The sequence below is a fragment of the Salvelinus fontinalis genome, chromosome 6, assembly GCF_029448725.1.
Source record: "Salvelinus fontinalis isolate EN_2023a chromosome 6, ASM2944872v1, whole genome shotgun sequence".
Lineage (NCBI taxonomy): Eukaryota > Metazoa > Chordata > Actinopteri > Salmoniformes > Salmonidae > Salvelinus > Salvelinus fontinalis.
The window spans coordinates 9,838,204-9,853,652 of record NC_074670.1 but is presented as its reverse complement, the minus strand read 5'-3'; positions in this window follow the sequence as shown (position 1 = coordinate 9,853,652).

Below are 15,449 nucleotides of genomic sequence, written 5' to 3'. Positions count from 1 at the left end.
GCATCAAACGGAGCAGCGGAAAGAGCCGTGCAAACCTTTAAGAAGGCCTGGACTAGACTCGAGGTTCAGTCTGTGCCCACCCACCAAAGGCTTCCCCGGTTCCTGTTTACTTACTGTAACACACCACACACAGTAATGGAATGTACACCAGCTGAACTGTTTTTGAGACGCCAACCACGTACCCGCCTGACATTGTTGAAACCAGACTTGTCAAGCACTGTGGCAAAGCACCAGCTACAGCAGAAGAAAGCTCATGACAGACACTCAAAGACTGTCAGAGAATTCAAAGAGGGAGAGAGGGTGATGGTACGTGATTTCAGACACCCCAAGAGCCTGTGGAACTCAGGTGTAATCTTGCAATGCAAAGGACCTTTGACTTACCAAGTCCAAATTGGTCATCGCCAGGTCAACGTTCATGTGGATCATCTGCTACGGTCCAACGCCCCAGCAGAGACACGCCGAGAGAACAATAACGACCCCCAGGACTATTCTCCTGACTGTGGACGTACGGGAGAGACAGAGCCTGACCTTCAACCCGAACCTGGCCCACCACCGGAAGCCCAGGAGGAGCGGAGATATCCTATTCGACAGCGAAGGGCACCTCAAAAGCTTGACCTGTGAGTTGAGCTGGTTAAGGTAACAGACAGTAAAACAAACAAACACTTTAATATGTCCTAGATAAAAGGAAAGAAAAAGGACATTACCTGGGTTAGTTATTAGGACACAAACTCCATCTTCGGGGCAGAATAATCCCCTGGATTTGTGCTGGGCTCTGAAAAGTCTGCTTCAACCCAGAAGTTGAAAATGTTAAGAATGCATTGTTCAGATATTGCATTAGTAGTTCCCTAACATATTTACCTTGTTCTCTGGGAGTTAAACACTATGGGGGAGGAGTGTAGTATCTGGGATCTACATCTGTTTATATTAGTTACTATGCTGTTACTAAGCAGTGATGTATTACGACAGTGTACGTTACTACACCTAATAGGAAATGCACATGCGCACTAGTGTGCCGTGAATCTGTAGAGCACGAGGAGGTTTTGACTAAAGGAAAACTAACTGTACTCCCGTCTCCTGCCTTGTTATTTCTCCACAACACAAATATTACAATTCCAAAGCCTTCTGTCTTTCTTCTGAGAACCATTAACTTCTAACATAACTCAGTCTCTTTCATTTCCTATCATTCATTTAATATCTCAATGTTCAAAGTTTAGCTGATCCCAACAGCCCTAAATCTATGGATCTCACATGACTGGGCAGAGGCGCAGCCATGGGTGGGCCTGGGAGGGCATAGGCCCACCCACTTGGGAGCGAGGCCCACCCAATGGGGAGCCAGGCCCAGCCAATCAGAATGAGTTTTTCCCCACAAAAGGGCTTCTTAACAGAAATAAATACTTCTCAACATCCCGCCCCTCCTCCCCTCAGTCGATCCCGCAGGTGAAGAAGCCAGATGTGGAGGTGTGGTTACACGTGGTCTGCGGTTATGAGGCCGTTCGGACGTACTGACAAATTCTCTAAATTGACTTGAATAAAGAAAAAATGCACGCTCCCTCAAAACTTGAGACATCTGTGGCATTGGGTTGTGTTACAAAACTGCACATTTTAGAGTGGCCTTTATTTATCCCCAACACAAGGTGCACCTCTGCAATGATAATGCTGTTTAATAATTTTCTTGACATGCCACACCTGTCAGGTAAATGGATTATCTTGACAAAGGCTAAAATGCTCACTAACAGAGATGTAAACAGATGTGTGCACAAATTTTGAAAGAAATACGATTTTTGTATACATGGAACATTTCTGGGATCTTTTATTTCAACTCATGAAACATGGGACCAACACTTTACATGTTGCGTTTATATTTTTGTTCGGTGTAGAAATGAAACGTTGTTTCTAACGGTGTAGAACCGTCAACCTATGTTGAATACACCCTTGTTGGTCTACCTGTGCCAGGTGTTTTTGAGTGGCCTTTTGTATAGAAGCCTTCCTGTTTGTTTCAACCAGGAGATCTGAGAGGACGGCAGGTCTGGTGGTTTAAAGTTAATAGGAATTATTGTGAATGTAGTGCTTTTAGGCAATGGTGCCCATATTCTACCTAGAACTGCTCTCCTTCTCCCTGGGCACTCCCTCCGTGAGTGTACCAACACATTGTCTGTCAATAAAATGTATAAACCTGGTGATATTTGTTAGTGAGAAATCTGACATTGCTGTGTTAAAGTCTGTCTTGTAGGACAACTGTACAGAGCTCATGGAGCTGAAGATGCATTGAAATGATAAAGTCCTATTGAGATTGTACCTTTCTTGTGACGCTGAAACTGAAAATAAATTTGCATCCTAATATTGTTGTCTGATTCCCATGCTCCACTCCTTGATGCAAAGAACCTTTAGTTCAGTCCTGAGGACCCCATCTCACGTATAAAAGCTGCGTAGTATGGTTACAGGAATAGGTTACTGTTAAACCCTAAGTTACATGTTTTAACAGAACAATACCAACAATCACTAATGCTCCTTTTCATTTTGTGCTGACTGAAAACATGTCATAAATTATGATTCATTTGAGATGGCAGAGTTGATGCTAAAACAAGTTCCACTCATCACACTCTTCAAATCCTTGACCATAGATATACAGTGGCTTGCAAAACTATTCACCCCCCTTGGCATTTTTCCTATTTTGTTGCCTTACAACATGAAATTAAAATGGATTTTTGGGGGGTTTGTATCATTTGATTTACACAACATGCCTACCACTTTGAAGATGCAGAATATTTTTTATTGTGAAACAAATATACAGAAAACTTGAGCGTGCATAACTATTCACCCTCCCCCCAAAGTCAATACTTTGTAGAGCCACCTTTTGCAGCAATTACATCTTCAAGTCTCTTGGGGTATGTCTCTATAAGCTTGGCACATCTAGCCACTGGGATTTTTACCTAATCTTCATGGCAATACTGCTCCAGCTCCTTCAAGTTGGATGGGTTCCACTGGTGTACAGCAATCTTTAAGTCATACCACAGATTCTCAATTGGGTTGAGGTCTGGGCTTTGACTAGATCATTCCAAGACATTTAAATGTTTCCCCTTATACCACTCAAGTGTTGCTTTAGCAGTATGCTTAGGGTCATTGTCCTGCTGGAAGGTGAACCTCCGTCCCAGTCTGAAATCTCTGGAAGACTGCAACAGGTTTCCCTCAAGAATTTCCCTGTATTTAGCGCCCATCCATCATTCCTTAAATTCTGACCAGTTTCCCAGTACCTGCCGATGAAAAACATCCCCACAGCATGATGCTGCCATCACCATGCGAGGTGGTGGTGTTGCGCCAGACGTAACGTTTTCCTTGATGGCCAAAAAGCTAAATTTTAGTCCCATCTGACCAGATTACTTTCTTCCATATGTTTGGGGAGTCTCCCACATGCTTTTAGGCAAACACCAAACGTGTTTACTTATTTTTTTCTTTAAGCAATGGCTCTTACATAAAGGCCAGGTCTGTGGAGTGTACGGCTTAAAGTGGTCCTATGGACAGATACTCCAATCTCCGCTGTGGAGCTTTGCAGCTCCTTCAGGGTTATCTTTGGTCTCTTTGTTGCTCTCTGATTAATGCCCTCCTTGCCAGGTCCATGAGTTTGGGTGGGCGGCCCTCTCTTGGCAAGTTTGTTGTGGTGCCCTATTCTTTCAATTGTTTTGTAATGGAATACAATTTCTAATTTATAAGCTCCGTGGGATGTTCAAAGTTAGGGATAATTTTTTATAACCAACCCTGATCTGTACTTCTCCACAACTTTGTCCCCAAACTGTTTGGAGAGCTCCTTGGTCTTCATGGTGCAGCTTGTTTAGTGGTGTTGCAGACTCTGGGGCCTTTCAGAACAGGTGAATATATATACTGAGATCATGTGACAGATCATGTGACACTTAGATTGCACACAAGTGGACTTTATTTAATAACTAATTATGTGACTTCTGAAGGTAATTGGTTGCACCAGATCTTATTTAGGGGCTTCATAGCAAAGGAGGTGACTACATATTGTCACGACTTCAACCGAGGCAGGCTCTCCTTCCCGTTCGGGTGGCGCTCGGCGGTCGTCGTCACCGGCCTACTAGCTGCCACTGACTCTTTTTCCTCACCCTCCTTATGTGTTTATTTGTATCACCTGTGTTCAGTTAATTGTTCATTAGTGTGGCTTGATTAGTCAGCCAGCCCGTACGCTTCTTTGTGCGGGATTGTTTCATTGTGGCTTTTGGATTTCGGGAGTGGATGTTATTATTGTGGACTGGGTTTGTTTATCGTGTCGTTGGACCGTTGTGTGTGACACCCAGTACGTCCGTGTTGGACATTGTGTTTGCAAGTTGAGTATTAAAAGGAGCGCACAGGATTTCGCGCTGGAGTTCCGGACCTTGGCCGCGGGTTCAGGGTGGAACGACAGGGCCCTTATTGACCACTGCCGGTGTAGTCCCCGGGAGGACGTCCGCAGGGAGCTAGCGTGTCGGGACATCGCTCTGTCTTTGGATGAGCTTATCGACATGTCCATCCGACTGGACAATCTGCTGGCTGCCCGCAGGCGTTCGGAGAGGGTCCTGTGCGTTCCACCACCCAGCGCCCCGTCTCCCATCCCGATGGAGTTGGGAGGGGCCGCGCCTAGGGGTATCGGAGGAGGAGGCCTCCCCTGCACCAGCTGTGGTCGGAGACGGCCGATCGGTGCTGGGGGGGTCTGTCTGGGAGTCGAGATGTCAGGCGGAACGCTTCTCGATCACCCCAGGTGAGTCAGCACCAAACTCACTCAGAACCCCCTGTCGGTCACATGTTTGTCTCAATTTTTTTCCTTGATTTTTTCCCCTCTTCCCAGCATAGAGCACTAGTCGATTCAGGTGCAGCTGGGAACTTTATGGATCGCGGAATCGCCCGAGAGTTGGGCGTTCCGCTTGTGCCGATAGATTCTCCCTTTCCCGTGCACTCCCTAGATAGCCGGCCATTAGGGTCAGGGGTGGTCAGGGAGGCCACAGTTCCCCTGGACATGGTGACGCAGGGGAATCATAGGGAACGTATCAGTCTCTTTATTATTGATTCGCCTGCGTTTCCAGTGGTGCTGGGTATTCCCTGGTTGGCCCGGCACAATCCCAGTATTTTGTGGAGACAGGGGGTTCTCCAGGGGTGGTCAGAGAGTGTTCTGGAAGGTGTCTGGGAGTTTCCATTGGTGCCACGTCGGTGGAGAGTCCAGACCAGGGTTCCACGGTGCGCATTCCCCCCGAGTATGCCGATTTGGCAATCGCTTTCTGTAAAAAGAAAGCGACGAAATTACCACCACATCGACCGGGTAGGGATTGTGCGATAGATCTCCAGGTTAACGCTGCGCTTCCCAAGAGTCACGTGTACCCTTTGTCCCAAGAGGAGACGTTGGCTATGGAGACATATGTCGCGGAGTCTCTGGGACAGGGGTACATTCGGCCCTCCATCTCACCCGTCACCTCGAGTTTCTTTTTTGTGAAGAAGAGGGAGGGAGGTTTGCGTCCGTGTATTGATTATAGAGGTCTAAATGCCATCACAGTGGGGTTTAGTTACCCACTACCTCTCATCGCTTCGGCGGTGGAATCATTTCACGGAGCGCAGTTCTTTACAAAACTGGACCTCAGGAGCGAGTACAGTCTGGTGCGTATTCGGAAAGGAGACGAGTGGAAAACCGCATTTAGTACCACATCGGGCCACTATGAGTACTGCGTCATGCCGTATGGGTTAAAGAATGCTCCAGCTGTTTTCCAATCCTTTGTAGACGACATTCTCAGGGACCTGCACGTGCAGGGGGTAGTTGTGTATATCGATGACATTCTGATCTACTCAACTACTCAAGCCGCGCATGTATCTCTGGTGCGCAAAGTGCTTGGCAGACTGCTGGAGCATGACCTATACGTCAAGGCTGAGAAGTGTGTGTTCTCCAAACAAGCCGTCTCCTTCCTGGGTTATCGCATTTCCACCTCGGGGGTGGTGGTGGAGAGTGACCGCATAAAGGCCGTGCGTAATTGGCCGACTCCAACCACGGTGAAAGAGGTGCAGCGGTTTTTGGGTTTTGCCAACTACTACCGGAGATTTATCCGGGGTTTTGGTCAGGTAGCGGCTCCCATTACCTCACTGCTAAAGGGGGGCCCGGTGCGGTTGCGGTGGTCAGCGGCGGCGGACGGAGCTTTCAACAGGTTGAAGGCTCTGTTCACGGATGCTCCCGTGTTGGCGCATCCGGATCCCTCTTTAGCATTCATAGTGGAGGTGGACGCGTCCGAGGCTGGGGTGGGTGCCGTGCTATCACAGCGCTCGGGTACGCCACCAAAACTCCGCCCCTGCGCTTTCTTCTCTAGTAAGCTCAGTGCATCGGAGCGTAACTATGATGTGGGGGATCGGGAGTTGTTAGCGGTGGTCAGGGCTCTGAAGGTGTGGAGACACTGGCTTGAGGGGGCTAAGCACCCTTTTCTCATCTGGACCGACCACCAGAATCTGGAGTATATTCGGGCAGCTCGGAGACTGAACACGTGTCAGGCAAGGTGGGCCATGTTTTTCACCCGGTTTAGGTTCACGTTGTCCTACAGACCCGGTTCTCAAAACGTAAAGGCTGACGCACTGTCTCGCCTTTACGACACGGAGGATAGGACCACCGAGCCCACTCCCATCATCCCCGCCTCGAGGCTGATAGCGCCAGTGGTATGGGAGGTGGACTCGGACATCGAGCGGGCGTTACGGGCGGAACCCGCGCCTCCTCAGTGCCCGGCGGGCCGTAAGTATGTACCGCTTGGTGTTCGGGACCGACTGATTCGGTGGGCTCATGTCCTACCCTCCTCGGGTCACCCTGGGGTGACGAGGACAGTGGGGAGCCTTCGGGGAAGGTATTGGTGGCCTACCTTTGCTCGGGACGTTAGGGTTTATGTCTCCTCCTGTTCGGTATGCGCTCAGAATAAGGCTCCTAGGCACCTTCCTCGAGAGAAGTTGCAACCCCTCCCCGTTCCACAACGGCCATGGTCTCATCTGTCCGTGGACTTCCTGACCGATCTTCCCCCTTCTCAGGGAAACACTACGGTTCTGGTAATTGTGGATCGGTTTTCTAAGTCCTGCCGTCTCCTCCCGTTGCCCGGTATCCCTACTGCCCTACAGACTGCGGAGGCCTTATTCACTCACGTCTTCCGGCACTACGGGGTGCCGGAGGACATCGTTTCTGATCGGGCCCCCAGTTCACGTCCCGAGTATGGAGGGCGTTCATGGAGCGTCCGGGGGTCACGGTCAGCTTGACTTCCGGTTTTCACCCCGAGAGTAATGGGCAGGTGGAGAGAGTGAACCAGGAGGTGGGTAGGTTTCTGCGGCCCTATTGCCAGGACCGGCCAGGGGAGTGGGCGAGATACATTCCCTGGGCCGAGATGGCCCAGAACTCACTACGCCACTCCTCTACTAATGTGTCCCCCTTTCAGTGTGTGTTGGGGTACCAGCCGGTCCTGGCACCATGGCATCCGAGCCAGACCGAGGCTCCTGCGGTGGAGGAGTGGGTACAGCGCTCCAAAGAGACCTGGAGGGCCGTCCAGGAGTCCCTTCAACAAGCCACTAGGAGGCAGAAGAGGAGCGCTGACCGCCACCGCAGTGAGGCTCCCGTGTTTGTACCCGGGGGAAAGGGTCTGGCTCTCGACCCGAAACCTACCCCTCCGCTTGCCCTGCCGGAAGCTGAGGCCGCAGTGTGTAGGGCCCTTCAAAGTCCTGAGGAGAATAAACGAGGTGTGTTATCGATTAAAACTCCCTTCCTATTATCGTATTAACCCCTCGTTTCATGTGTCTCTCCTCAGGCCGGTGGTAGCTGGTCCCCTGCAGGACGGTGAGGTGCCGGAGGTCCCTCCCCCCCCTCTGGACATCGAGGGGTCCCCAGCCTACACGATACGGGCCATTCTGGACTCGAGACGCCGGGTGAGGGGCCTGCAGTACCTCGTGGACTGGGAGGGGTACGGTCCGGAGTTGAGGTGCTGGGTACCGGTGGAGGACATTTTGGATCCATCGATGTTAAGGGATTTCCATCGCCTCCATCCGGATCGCCCAGCGCCTCGTCCTCCGGGTCGACCTCGAGGCCGGTGTCGGCGCGCTGCGGGAGCCGCGCGTCAGAGGGGGGGTACTGTCACGACTTCAACCGAGGCAGGCTCTCCTTCCCGTTCGGGTGGCGCTCGGCGGTCGTCGTCACCGGCCTACTAGCTGCCACTGACTCTTTTTCCTCCCCCTCCTTATGTGTATATTTGTATCACCTGTGTTCAGTTAATTGTTAATTAGTGTGGCTTTATTAGTCAGCCAGCCCGTACGCTTCTTTGTGCGGGATTGTTTCATTGTGGCTTTTGGATTTCGGGAGTGGATGTTATTATTGTGGACTGGGTTTGTTTATCGTGTCGTTGGACCGTTGTGTGTGACACCCAGTACGTCCGTGTTGGACATTGTGTTTGCAAGTTGAGTATTAAAAGACTCAACATATTGAAGCTCTGCTGTTCCTGCGTCTGACTTCGCACCTCCCGACACTCAGAGCGTTGCACATATGCATGCACCACTTTTCCATGTAGAAATCTTTTGACTTTTTTGAAACAAGTTATTTTTCTAATGTCACTTCACCAATTTGGACTATTTTGTGTATGTCCATTACATGAAATCTAAATAAAAATCTATTTAAATTACAGGTTGTAATGCAACAAAATAGGAAAAACACCAAGGGGGGATGAAAACTTTTGCAAGGCACTGTAACTACTGTTAAGATAGCCTGGTTGTACAATGGCTTGCAGTGTAATACAACAATTCTGCCTGTCTGATATGGTGTAGAGATACTGGTTTCGTTTGAGTGTGCACCTGTGCGTGTCCTTGTCTCTGTTTGTACTTTTGTGTGTGTGTGTGTGTGTGTGTGTGTGTGTGTGTGTGTGTGTGTGTGTGTGTGTGTGTGTGTGTGTGTGTGTGTGTGTGTGTGTGTGTGTGTGTGTGTGTGTCTGTGTGTGTGTGTGTGTGTGTGTGTGTGTGTGTGTGTGTGTGTGTGTGTGTGTGTGTGTGTGTGTGTGTGTGTGTGTGTGTGTGTGTGTGTGTGCATAGAAGTGCTGACTTAATTGATGACCATGTCTGTGTTGGCATTTTGTCAGGGCCAGGTGACTGATGACTTGACTGTTGGCCTTTATCATCTACATCAAGCTGTGTGAATTGAGTATGGTTGTTTGAAGGTCAGCCATACTCACGGCATGTATCGGTATAATTCTGCAAGTCACCATTGTTATAGACACGTTTGTAATCAAAACTGGTTGTCTTTGTCCTTTCCCAGAATTGTGTTTCCTCTGGTTTCTGTTAAGTGTTTCCCTCTCTCTCTCTCTCCCTCTCTATCTCACCCAGAGAACCTGTTTCTGCTGTGAGACTGGTGGCCAACAACACAGGAGACTTAGTGGAGTTCAATGGAACCGCTGAGCCTCTTTATCTCAATATCAGCAGTGAGTATGTCGAGCTTTGACTGACTCTTTACAGTGATTTGGGAGTGACACAATAACACAGCTACAATTATATGGCCAATGATGTATGATTTATCATGATCAATTGATTTTGCTCAAGAACACATAGGCTCCCTGAATATCCCTTCAAGCGACTGGTTCCTCTCTACCACCAGGCCTCATTGGGTATCTACTACAATTCCATATTAGAGACATTATATATAGGATGCCACTTTTCCAACAAAGTCAGTTGGATAAATTTCGGTCCTGCTAGAGCTGCCCCGGTCAACTGTAAGGGCTGTTATTGTGAAGTGGAAACATCCAGGGGCAACAACGGCTCAGCCGCGTAGTGGTAGGCCGCACAAGCTCACAGAACGGGACAGCAGGTTTCTGAAGCACATAGCGAAAAAATATTATCTATCCTCGGTTGCAACACTCACTACCGAGTTCCAAACTGCCTCTGGAAGCAACGTCAGCACAAGAACTGTTCGTCGGGAGCTTTATAAAATGGGTTTCCATGGTTGAGCAGCCGCACTCAAGCCTAAGATCATCATGCGCAATGCCAAGCATCGGCTGGAAATTTAGAGGGGTTGGGTTAAATGCAAATGACACATTTCAGTTGAAGGCATTCAATTACACAACTGATTAGGTATCCCCCTTTCCCTATCCCTTCACCTGCTGTGGTGTAAAAGTCAACGAGTCACACTTTGTTTGTTAAGGTGACCTTGTGTGTGTCGAGGTGTGATACTCTCTCTCAGGTGGGTTGTGGGTTCTAGTCCCAGATACAATACAACATATCTGTTGTGTTTGACACCTGTGTTGTATTAATGTACATTTACATCAAAACCACAGGCCAATATGGAAGCCCAGAGATTAGTATTGAAATTACTCTCTATCAAGGGATAGGTGGCATTTTTTGGAAAAACATTTTACCATTTGGCTAATTTCCAACTTCCTTGTATCGCAACCCCATTCATCTCTCCTGTCCAGGATGATATCTGACTTTAGAAGAGTTACAGCTGGACCGTGTAGATACAGTGACTAGAGTGATATGTGTGGAGGCAACACCTGTGGTTAGTGGGTTTGTATAATAAAGGGCAAACAGAGAGACAGAGGGATTAATGTCTCTATTAAATCACAGTCAATATTACCGAGTGCAAACATGCAGTAATAAAAAGACTGCAAAAAGCTTTGATGTAGATGGCATATTCACTCTTAGACAAAATAGTTCCAAAAGGGTCCTTTGCTAAGGGATAGGGTTCTGCCATGAACCGTTTTCATCTGAAGAACCCATTTTTGGTAATTGTTTATTTAATTCCCATTAAGCACAGTCCAGATAGGATGGCGTATAGCTGCAGAATGCTGTGGTAGCCATGCTGGTTAAGTGTGCCTTGAATTCTAAATAAATCACAGACAGTGTCAACAGCAAGCACCCCCACACATCACACCTCCATCTCCATAATTCACAGTGGGAACCATACATGCAGAGATCATCCTTTCACCTACTCTGGGTCTCACAAAGATACAGCGGTTGGTACCAAAAATCTCAAATATGGACTCATCAGACCAAAGGACAGATTTCTACAAGTCTAATGTTCATTGCTGGTGTTTCTTGGCCCAAGCACGTCCCTTCTTATTATTGGTGTCCTTTAGCAGTGTTTTTTTTGCTGCAATTTGACCACGAACGCCTGATTCACGCAGTGTCCTCTGAACAGTTGATGTTGAGATGTGTCTCTTATTTTAACTCTGTTAAGCATTTATATGGGCTGCAATTTCTGAGGCTGTTAACTCTAATGAAATTATCCTGTGCAGCAGAGGTAACTCTGAGTCTTCCTTTCCTGTGGCGGTCCTCATGTAAGCCAGTTCCATCATAGCGCTTGATGGTTTTTGCGACTGCACTTGAAGAAAGTTTTTGACATTTTCTGGAATGACTGACCTTCATGTCTTAAAGTAATGATGGACTGTCGTTTCTCTTTGCTTATATTAACTGTTCTTACCATAATATGGACTTCGTCTTTTATCAAATAGGGCTATCTTCTGTATACCACCTCTATCTTGTCACAACACAACTGATTGGCTCAAACGCATTAAGAAGGAAAGAAATTCTACAAATCAACTTTTAACAAGGCACACCTGTTAATTGAAATGTATTCCTGGTGACTACCTCATGAATCTGGTTGAGAAAATGCCAAGAGTGTACAAAACTGTCATCAAGGCAAAGGGTAGCTACATTGAAGTTACTACATTAATTCCATTTGTGTTTTTTCATAGTTTTGATGTCTTCACTATTATTCTACAATGTATAAAATAGTAAAAATAAAGAAAAACACTGAGTAGGTCTGTCCAAACTTTTGACTGTTACTATTTATATATATATAAAGGTAGGGGTGGAATGCACATCTCATGAAAAAAGAAACGTCGTCTCACTGTCAACTGCGTTTATTTTCAGCAAACTTAACGTATAAATATTTGTATGAACATAAGATTCAACAACTGAGACATAAACTGACCAAGTTCCACAAACATGTGACTAACAGAAATTGAATAATTTGTCCCTGAACAAAGGGGGGGTCAAAATCAAAAGTAATAGTCAGTATCTGGTGTGGTCACCAGCTGCATTAAGTACTGCAGTGCATCTCTTCCTCATGGACTGCACCAGATTTGTCAGTATTTGCTGTGAGATGTTACCACACTCTTCCACCAAGGCACCTGCAAGTTCCCGGACATTTCTGGGGGGAAGGGCCGAGCACACATCCTCTGCTCCAACTGGTCAGAGACGTGCTCAATGGAATTGAGATCTGGGCTCTTCGCTGGCCATGGCAGAACACTGACATTCCTGTCTTGCAGGAAATCACGCACAGAACGAGCAGTATGGCTGGTGGCATTGTCATGCTGGAGGGTCATGGCAGGATGAGCCTGCAGGAAGGGTACCACATGAGGGATGAGGATGTCTTCCCTGTAACGCACAGCGTTGAGATTGCCTACAATGACAACATGCTCAGTCCGATGATGCTGTGACACACCGCCCCAGACCGTGACGGACCCTCCACCTCCAAATCGATCCCGCTCCAGAATACAGGCCTCGGTGTAACACTCATTCCTTCGACGATAAACGTGAATCCAACCATCACCCTTGGTGAGACAAAACAGCGACTCGTCTGTGAAGAGCACTTTTTGCCAGTCCTGTCTGGTCCAGTGACGGTGGGTTTGTGCCCATAGGCGATGTTGTTGCCGGTGATGTCTGGTGAGTACCTGCCTTACAACAGGCCTACAAGCCCTCAGTCCAGCCTCTCTCGGCCTACTGCGGACAGTCTGAGCACTGATTGAGGGATTTTGCATTCCTGGTGTAACCCGGGCAGTTGGTGTTGCCATCCTGTACCTGTCCCGCAGTTGTGATGTTCGGATGTACCGATCCTGTGCAGATGATGTTACACGTGCTCTGCCACTGCGAGGACAAACAGCTGTCCGTCCTGTCACCCTGTAGCCCTGTCTTAGGCATCTCACAGTACGGACATTGCAATTCATTTCCCTGGCCACATCGGCAGTTCTCATGTCTCCTTGCAGCATGCCTAAGGCACGTTCATGCAGGTGAGCAGGGACCCTGGGCATCTTTATTTTGTTGTTTTTCAGAGTCAGTAGAAAGGCATCTTTAGTGTCCTAAGTTTTCATAACTGTGACCTTAATTGCCTACCGTCTGTAAGCTGTTATTGTCTTAACGACCGTTCCACAGGTGCATGTTCATTAATTGTTTATGGTTCATTGAACAAGCATGGGAAACAGTGTTTAAACCCTTTACAATGAAGATCTATGAAGTTATTTGGATTTTTACAAATTATCTTAGAAAGACAGGGTCCTGAAAAAGGGACGCTTCTTTTTTTGCTGAGTTTATATATATACACTACCGTTCAAAAGTTTGGGGTCACTTAGAAATGTCTTTGTTTTTTAAAGAAAAGTACATTTTTTGTCCGTTAGAAATACAGTGTAGACATTGTTCATGTTTTAAATCACTATTGTAGCTGGAAACGGCAGATTTTTGTTATGGAATATCTACATAGGCGTACAGAGGCCCATTATCAGCAACCATCACTCCTGTGTTCCAATGCCACGTTGTGTTAGCTAATCCAAGTTTATCATTTGAAAAGGCTAATTGATCATTAGAAAACCCTTTTGCAATTATGTTAGCACAGCTGAAAACTGTAGTGCTGATTAAAGAAGCAATAAAACTGGCCTTCTTTAGACTAGTTGAGTAGGCTAAAGAAGCATCAGCATTTGTGGGATCTATTACAGGCTCAAAATGACCAGAAATAGGGCACTTTCTTCTAAAACTCATCAGTCTATTCTTGTTCTGAGAAATGAAGGCTATTCCATGCGAGAAATTTCCAATAAACTGGAAATCTGGTGCAACACTGTGTACTACTTCCTTCACAGAACAGCACAAACTGGCTCTAACCAGAATAGAAAGAAGAGTGGGAGGTGCACGACTGAGCAAGAGGACAAGTACATAAGAGTGTCTAGTATGAGAAACAAATGCCTCACAAGTCCTCAACTGCCAGCTTCATTAAATAGTACCCTCAAAACATCAGTCTCAACGTCAACAGTGAAGAGGCGACACCGGGATGCTGGTCTTCTAGGCAGAGTTCCTCTGTCCAATGTCTGTGTTCTGTGCACATCGTAATCTTTTATTTTGATTGGCCAGTCTGAGATATGGCTTTTTCTTTACAACTCTACCTAGAAGGCCAGCATCCCAGAGTCGCCGCTTCACTGTTGATGTTGAGGCTGGTGTTTTGAGGGTACTATTTAATGAACACAGGAGTGATGGTTGCTGATAATGGACCTCTGTACGCCTATGTAGATGTTCCATAACAAAAATCTGCCGTTTCCAGCTACAATAGTCATTTACAACATGAATAATGCATGCAAATCACAATTTGATGTTTTGGTATGGTCTAGTCAAAGTCCAGACCTAATACCAATTGAGATGTTGTGGCAGGATTTGAAACGAGCAGTACATGCTTGAAAACGCCCAAAAGTCTCTGAGTTAAAACAGTTATTTTTGCTAGGTAAAGTCCCGCCTTATCTCAGCTCACTGGTCACCATAGCAGCACCCATCCATAGCAAGCGCTCCATCAGGTATATTTCACTGGTCACCCCCAAAGCCAATTCCTCGTTCGGCCGCCTTTCCTTCTAGTTCTCTGCTGCCAATGACTGGAACAAACTTCAAAAATCACTGAAGCTGGAGACTCATATCTCCCTCACTAGCTTTAAGCACTAGCTGTCTGATCAACTCACAGATCACTGCGCCTGTACATAGCTCATCTGTAAATAGCACGTCCAACTACCTCATCCCCATACTGTTATTTATTTTGTTTATTTTGCTACTTTGCACCCCAGTATCTCTGCTTGCACATTCATCTTCTGCACATCTATCACTCCAGAGTATAATTGCTATATTGTAATTATTTCACCACTATGGCCTATGTATTGCCTTATTGCCTTGTACAGCGAGGGAAAAAAGTATTTGATCCCCTGCTGATTTTGTACGTTTGCCCACTGACAAAGAAATTATCAGTCTATAATTTTAATGGTAGGTTTACTTGAACAGTGAGAGACAGAATAACAACAAAAAAATCCAGAAAAACGCATGTCAAAAATGTTATAGGCTTTTTTTATTGTATTATTGACTGTATGTTTGTTTATTCCATGTGTAACTCGGTGTTGTTGTTTGTGTCGCACTGCTTTGCTTTATCTTGGCCAGGTCACAGTTGTAAATAAGGACTTGTTCTCAACTAGCCTACCTGGTTAAATAAAGGTTAAATAAAAAAAAGTTACGCATGGAAGAGTGGGACAAAATTCCTCCACAACAATGTGAGAGACTGATCAACAACTACAGGAAGCGTTTGGTTGCAGTAATAAGTTGCAGAACTATGGAGTATCCTCTGGTGTGGGTTCTCATCCTGGTGCTGCTCAACTTCACTACAGGTAAAGAGGACAATAAGCTCA